Source organism: Hyaena hyaena, unplaced genomic scaffold (assembly GCF_003009895.1).
Source record: "Hyaena hyaena isolate Hyena2069 unplaced genomic scaffold, ASM300989v1 scaffold_2297, whole genome shotgun sequence".
NCBI lineage: Eukaryota > Metazoa > Chordata > Mammalia > Carnivora > Hyaenidae > Hyaena > Hyaena hyaena.
The window spans coordinates 28,794-37,182 of record NW_024082930.1 but is presented as its reverse complement, the minus strand read 5'-3'; the positions used below and the strand labels follow the sequence as shown (position 1 = coordinate 37,182).

General features: G+C 34.0%; 1 long non-coding RNA gene across 1 annotated transcript; it reads left to right on the top strand.

Moving 5' to 3' along the window:
* The first annotated feature begins 268 nt into the window (after positions 1-268).
* Positions 269-7,305, top strand: LOC120227418. The gene is made up of 3 exons (XR_005527252.1): positions 269-409; positions 3,319-3,420; positions 6,797-7,305. It is a non-coding gene; the product is annotated as an uncharacterized LOC120227418 (long non-coding RNA).
* Positions 7,306-8,389: the final 1,084 nt, after the last annotated feature.

Here is an 8,389-nt window from a genome sequence, read left to right as displayed (position 1 = left end):
GGAATATGATTAACTAAGGAAAAGACCCTAGAAAAATGAGAATTGGTCCTTGAAAATTGTGTTACTTTACAGAAATGTTATAAATAGTAAAACAGTGAAGGATTTGGAAAGAAGGCTATATAAAAGGCTGAAATTAGGAAGAAAGTGATGGTGTATCAGGAATTTGTGATAATCTCCCTCTATGGTCTTTCCTGAACTAATCTCTATACTTTATCTTGCAATATCCAAATAATGCAACATGATTTTGTTTGTATTATTCTTTTTCAACAAAATAACACTTCAACATATTTTTAAAGGCTGAATTAGCAGTGTTGTCTCCTGAGCTAAGATGTTGAATAGGCAGGATAACAGCATAAATGAAAAAAAGGAGTGTCAAGATAGAAAATAATCATACTGCACACTTCTTCACGTGAGTTTATTCATCTTCAACACAATCAATTTACCATCTTGTTTTTCAATGAGTAATAATGAAATATCCCAATCTCTTCTTTTACTCTAAAGCAAATTATCACATTTTTGATGTTAAGTTTTCCCCTGGAAAATTAATAAGAATTTAAAGTACCATATTTCATAAATGTCAGTACATAACTACATATTTTGCCACAAAATAATGTAGAATTTTTGTTCATTTGTTAGCTTTTGCCTCTAACATCCCTCTCTTTTTTAGATCCTTCTATTTTTCTACATAGTGTTTTTTTTTTTCTACATAGTGTTTTAAAACGGACCCTGAGTAAATTTTATACCGGCAAAGTTTTAATTTAGTTTTAATTTTATTTCACTCTCAGACTACTGTTTACCATTTTCCATATAGCTATGAAATCCATTCATTTTTAATTAATTGACACTGACTCACTAAAAACAATTTTTACCTTTGCTTGTACGTTGTATGTAAAATTTACACTAAATATTTTTAAGGTAATTCAAAGCTACAAATTAAATTTACAAAGAAAGTATTGACTGTATATGTGAATATATTTTACTGGATACTTGAGGATAAATTGGGATTTAGATAAAACTGATAAGACTATCACAAAATATTTAACATACAAAAAAGGAATCATATTCCGGCAAATGAGGTCGGCACTTCTCTTTCACAGTCAACTAGCTAGTTTGGTCACAGGACTCCAATCTAACTTCCTGGTAAGCTGGAAGGTTTTCCAAAATCCCAGGAAAGAGAGGAAACCCCAATATGGTGAGCACAAGTAGTTTCTACTACACTGTGTATCAGCTGTGAGATCGTGAGTGTTCATGTCCATGGATTTGTTAACATTCTAGGTTTCTCATCTTAAAATGTAGGATAAGAAAGCTGATCCCCAGCTACACTTGGCCCTTGTACAACATGGGTTTGAACTGCACAGATTCACTTAGATGTGTATTTTTTATGAAAATACAGTACAGTACTGTGAATACATTTTCTCTTCCTTATGATTTCCATAATATTCCCCCATAGTTTATTTTATTTTAAGAATACAGTGTGTAATACAAATATACCAACCATGTATTAATTGATTGTGTTGTCAGTAATGTCTGTCAACAGTAGGCTGTTAGTGGTTAAGGTTCAGAGGATCAAAAGTTATACATAATTTTCAACTGCTCAGGGGTTAGCACTTCTAAGCCCTGCATTCTTCAAAAGTCTGCTGTACTGTGAAGATTAAGTAGGGTAATTTATGAGCCTCACATAATTTCCCTAGTCTAAAATCCAGTAAATATTCAAAAATGCTAGTTCTTTCTTTTTAAAGAAAAGGACTCATAATTATCTTCTCTTGATAATGAGTTATTTCTTTTTTTTAAATTGTTATTGTTTATTTTTGAGAGGCAGACAGACAGAGACAGACAGAGCACGAGCAGGGGAGAGGCAAAGAGAGAGTGGGACACAATCTGAAGCAGGCTCTAGGCTCTTAGCTGTCAGCATAGAGCCCGACATGGGGCTGGAAGCTATGAACCATGAGATCATGACCTGAGCCAAAGTCAGACACTTATACCACTGAGCCACCCAAGTGCCTCATAATGAGTTCTTTCTTTGGGCTATATGTTTAAATACACTTATTGGAAATTTTCAAGTTTCAATTTCACATAGTGCTGTTTTTGCAAATCTTTTAAGTAGGAAGGAAAGATCATTCAGGAAAAAAAGAAAATGTTTTATGAAATATAATGAACCTGTTTAGAAGATGTATGGATAGCATTTTTAACAATTTGGTCATGTTAAATTTATGTGGTAAGTGAATTAAAGACAGGATGGATAAAAAAAGTTTTAAAATATAAAAGTTTGATCCATTGTCTTATAGAATAAATATTTTTAATTTCATTTAGTATTAAGAAATTTTATAAGCCTGAAACATCCTTAATTTAGAACCATGAGTGATATCACTGGTTGTGTAGGCAATTGTGGGAACAAGTAAATTGAATTAAAAATGTATAATCAATACTAAAGTAAATATTACAAAGAAAATCTGTTTATAGTTGTAGAGAAAGTTAAAACTATTTACAAGAACATTTGAAGTGTGCATTCCTACTTTATAAGTTGTGTGGACTTTCTTTATTAATTCTTTTAGAAATTACTTGCTTTTACTCTTGACATCAGGAAATTATTGTGTACGTTTTAATTTAACTGTCTAAAATGATTTTTTCAAAATAGTATTCAGCATAATAAGGTTGCCTGATTAATATACCTTATTTTTTTTATTTCTTTTTTATTTTTGAGAAAGAGATAGAGCATGGGTGGGGGAGGGGGAGAAGAAGAGGGGGACACAAATCTGACTGAAGCAGGCTCCAAGCTCTGAGTTGTTATCACAGAGCCCAACGTGGGGCTTGAATTCACAAACTGCGAGATCACGACCTGAGCTGAAGTCAGATGCTTAACTGACTGAGCCACCCAGGTGCCCCTAATGTCCCTTATTAATTAAAAGTTTATCAGGTTACATTTCTTTTCTCCTATGACCATGCTGAAAAGACAAAAATGTAAAATAATCACCTAAATTGGTGAGACCAAGGTCTCCTGGACAATGATGTCCTTGATTTGGACACAGTAGAATTTGGGCAAAAAACAGTGCGGAGAAGAGAGAGGGGAAGACAAGGGGATTCCTCAGGTTTTCCTTTCTCACCTTCCCTGTTCTTATCCCAATCATCCCCCTCCATGACACTGCACACCTTCTTCTTCAATAATTTTTCTTGGCTCCCCTTTCACTGTAAAATTTCCACACTTTAGTTACAGTATTTGGACAGAATAGACATGTTTACACTTCCTGGTTTGGATATAAGTATTGCAAATTCTCTAATGTTCTCCATTGTTATTAAATAAAATCAACTACTTTCTTGCAGGAACACATATTGAGCTGAGGCAGGGTAAAGAAGAAGCAAAATTCGATAATGAAGGATTGACTTTTCACTGTAGTACTCCATCTTAAGTGATTCAGATTTCTCGTAAGTACTGTGCATATCTTTAACCAGTGTAAGTATTTCCAGTTCTCTGACAACATTTTCACAATGTCTATACTTTTTAATATAAAGTCTGTATCAATTTTTAAAAAAAATGTTCTTTACTGAAATAATACAGTTCCCAACCTAAAACTGGAGATCTGAGTTGCATAACACATAGCAAACAAATTTTAATATGACAGATTTTTCTTTCCCAAAACAAAAAGCCTATTTCTCCTTATCTAAGTTAGGCATAAGCAATTAGCACCATAGATGACATTTTAGCTAATTTTTTGTGGATGTATTTCCATGTTTTATTAACTTTTTCAAGTCACTTTGACTCCTAATTACACCAAATTTTTCTATCCTTAAGATTCACTGACTTGACATGTTTTTTGAAAAACCTATCAGTATTACTAGGTATATATTTTTTTCTTTTTTAGTTGTGTAAGATTTTAAAATTGAATTAGCTTCTCAAAATCTATAATTACTGATGGCAAAACAAAGAAGAAATCAACAGTTATATGATAGAGTGAACACTGTTTTCTTTATAGTGGATATTGGCAGTATTCAGTGAAAGCTTTTAGCTCAATATTATGTTTCAAATCTATGTGTTCTAATTTTCCAGAAAAAAAAATACTCATTAGCATTTAATAAAGAGAGTCCTGGGCTTTCTCCGTGCCTCCAGAAACTGTCAAGGTACTTTGTTTAAATGATGAATAAGGTTATAAAGAAAAAACATAGCCTCTTCATAGTTAGATAATATCAAATTTAAAACAGAGCATTAACCTGGTTGGTCAGTCTCTGTGGAAAAGAATATAACCCTGTCAAATTTTAGTACCATTTTAACACTCATTTCCAAGTGAGAAATACAGGTAACACAGTTAAGGTATGCAACATTTAAATCACATAATGCAGGAACTACATAGAAACAAGGAACATTGGTCAATTTATAGTATCCATTCTTCAACCATATAAAATTTCTGATCATTAAATAGAAACATAAAAGCTTATAGTGTGGATATCAGGCTGAGCCCAACTATGTACCTCCTTTCATACCCAAAGTCACATTAAATGGCAGAATACAAGATCCCATAGACATCGCATAGAGTATATATTGAACTGTATGGTGTTTCTCTCTTTTGTTTTCTGTTGGATCTTTATCACTTCCTGCCTGGTCACTTGGAGAAGTCTCCAATTCGTTCTTGGCCTCATTCCACTTGTGTCTTGGCTCCTAGAGTCACCTATGTGAAAAATTTACCAAACCATGCATTTTCTGTGCTTTATATGTTCCTCTGGCTCTGACCTTTAAGAATCTAGTCTAAGTACTATAATAAAAGGATCTATACTATCAAACAGTCCACATTACCCATATCAATGGATTCCCCCGTTTAGATCGCTTTTTCCCTTGTATTTTATACTTCAAAGACCCTGAATGACTTGCTACTTACTGACTATGGAAGCCAGACAACGGCTTGCATTCTCTATGATTTTATCAAGCTGCTCTTGCCCCTGCTCTGTTATGATATTCTCCTTGCCACATTCATTAGGCTGCTCACCTGATTTTTCCTTTCATATTTAGTTCAAGCGTTAACTAGTTCAAGTGGCTCCTCATGATTTGTGCTTCTCTAACTGGGGTAACTTACCTTTTCTAAATATTTGTTTAAAATATTTTTTTAATGTTTATTTACTTTCGAGAAAGAGAGAAACAGAGCATGAGCAGAGGAGGGGCAAAGAGAGAGGGAGACACAGAATCCAAAGCAGCCTCCAGGCTCTGAGCTGTCAGCACAGAGCCCAACGCAGGGCTTGAACCCATGAACCTCAAGATAATGACCTGAGACAAAATCAGACCCTTAACGTCTATGCTATCCAGGCACCCCTACATATTTTTTAAAAATATTTATTTATTTTGTGTGAGAGAGAGAAAGCAAGCAAGGGAAGGGCAGAAAGAGGGAGACAGAGAATCTCAAGCAGGTTCCACACTGTCAGCACAGAGCCCAATGGAGGGCTCAAATTCATGAACAGTGAGATCATGACCTGAACTGAATACGAGTCAGACGCTTAACCAAAGGAGCCACACAGGCACCCCAATGTCTATGTACTTATAATTGTTTACTATAGTTCATATTTATCTTATAATTATCTTTTTTTTTTTTTTCCTGCTTTACAACTAGGTTTATAACTCCTTGAGGTCTATGCCTCAATTATCTCATTCTTAATTATCACATTCTGGTATCAATGAACATGGCTACAAAAACATCCTTGATAACCTGGATCCCAGCCTCTGACATATGAAAAAAGATGTTCTTAAACTTTTATTTGAAGAACAATAAAATAATCGTTCCACTTTAATATTCATAAATGGACAATCCTTTTATCACAGATCAGTGTTTTCTCAAAATGTAGTCTTCAAAATACTAGAAATATTATCTGGTATATTTAATACAGACCAAGTTCAACATAAAAGGCTCTTTTTTTTTTCCCCTCCCAGCATGGGGCTTCATTGCTAAGAAGGTTTTTTCTCTGAGCAGGTGTTTCCATGTGTCAGGCTGCAGGAAGTCATTTAAAACCAAGGCACACCAGGGTAGTTTCCGTGGATGCAGAAATTAACCCCTGACAAGCCCATACCTGTTTCACATCTGGTACACCTTCCATCAGAGAGAACAATTCAGGGAAATTACTCTTCTAAAAAACAAATAAAATTAAGAGCAGTTTTCTTAGTAGTCATCTTCTGTATTATTGTGAATGTTCTGTTGTGACAGAACTACATTTTGTAATAATGTTAAAGTAAACAGCCACATCTAATTAACTTTTTTTCCAAATCCTATTTTACCTTTTAGGGGACTATACCATAATACTGTTATTTTATTTTTATTTAAAACCTTTATTTTTTTAATTTTTAAAAATTTATTTCTGAGAGAGAGAGACAGAGTTGAGCAGGGGAGGGTCAGAGAAAGAGGGAGACACAGAATCTGAAACAGGCTCCAGGCTCTGAGCTAGCTGTCAGCACAGAGCCTGACATGGGGCTTGATCCCACAAATCGTGAGATCATGACCTGAGCTGAAGTCAGATGTTTAACCGACTGAGCCACCCAGGCACCCCTTAAACCTTTTTATTTGAGAGAGACAGACAGACAGACAGACAGAGAGAGAGAGAGAGACAGAGGGATTGAGAGAGAGAAAGTATCAAGCATGCTCCACACTCAGCATGGAGTCAAAATCGGGGCTCAATTCTATGACCTTGAGATCATGACCTGAGTCATGGAGTCAACAGTTGGGTGCTCAACTGACTGAGCCATCCAGAAGCTCCTAAACTTTGTTATTTTTAGAATGATACTTAAGAACCATATCTATGCCGCCCACTTACTGCTTTTTCTTCCCAGGTTTCTTCTATACTTGTGCATAGTATCAGAAAAGATTTCAATGACTTGGAAAAATATTTCAATGACTTGGGCTGGTGAAAAATACTTCTTCATCATTTCCGGTGCAACCATGGAAGTTGGAGTCTTGAGAGAAAAAGGATTTAAAAGTGTCTCCATTGGTTTCATTTCATTCGATGCCTAAGGTGTGGGAATACTAAAGGCAACCACAAATTTTCTCACCTGAAATTTTTCCTTTCTCTCCTCTGGAGCTGACCAGTGATCCAACATTTTAAAAACTCTTATCAAATGAAGAGTTAAACTTTGGTAGAGGACATGATTGTATGTAAGTATATTCTACATATGTGTGTGTGTGTATATACTTACATGCACGTGTGATTCTAACATTACATTAAAGTATATTCTACAGCTATATGTGTCAAAACATCTATGTTATATATAATTTTCATTTGTTATGATTGTTTATTAACTATAAAAGCAGTTGATAAAATAAATATGATGGGAATTTTCTATCTAGAAGGGAAAAATAGATTTGCTCATACCCTCCTGCTATAGTTATTCCCCATACAAAAAATACACAAAGTTTTCCTGTACTTATCAACATTTCATCTTCTCTCCATTGAGAAAACCTTTTACATTAATTAAAGTTCACATTGGCATAGTTGTTTTCAATATACTGAATGAACTCCATGGAAAAATCAGTGGACACTGAAATTATTTTAATGGCTAAGTTTTTCTCAATGCAAGATTGTACTATCTTTGACTCAGAAATCGCCTTCTGTGGGATCTAGGAGTTTATATTTTTTCAAGTTTAGAGATTAGAAACATGAACATTTATTGCAGTTAAAAATCTAAGAATTTCAAAGAGGCTATTTCTGAAAGCTGGCTAAAAAATGACCTCATTCTCCTTCAAGTTTATTGTCAACACAGTGCTTGCTGACACTCCAAGATACATGATGTGGTTCAATTCTTTCTGCACAGGTTTCAGGGGCATGTTTCTCAATAAAGAATTGTGCTTGAATGGCTGATTTTATTTGTTTCCAAAAGATTGCCCCTTTTATAATTCATCCAACTAGGATAACACTGCTATAAACATTGCAAAATATTTATAATTTGGAATAGTAAATATCACTTTCTGTGCTTTGATAGCTTAGAAGGAGCCAAAAATTTTAAGCTCTTGAAAGAGATAGATGGGAATCTATTAGGTAAAAATTCTATGTTTTAATTCCCTGAATTGTCAGTTTGTAGGTTATTATTTTACCCGTTAAGCCATGCTGTGTAGAATAGTTTTAATATATGTAAGGATGACTACCAATAAGAGATAAGTACAAAAATTGAGACTAAGCATTTAGAGTATTTTACAGAAATTTGACAGACTAATTACATGTCTAATAGATCTAATAATTTAACATTTGGATTTGTACTTTGTAATCGTCTTTTTGTTTTCTTTCAATTTTTTATAGTAATTCACTTTTCATTGTATTTTACCGAAGTTTAAGTTTGGAAAAATTGACTCTTCACCACAGATAGTTCAAGAAGCACTGAATTACAGAACAGTGATTTTCAAAAAAGAATTTTAATATTATTCAAAGCTTC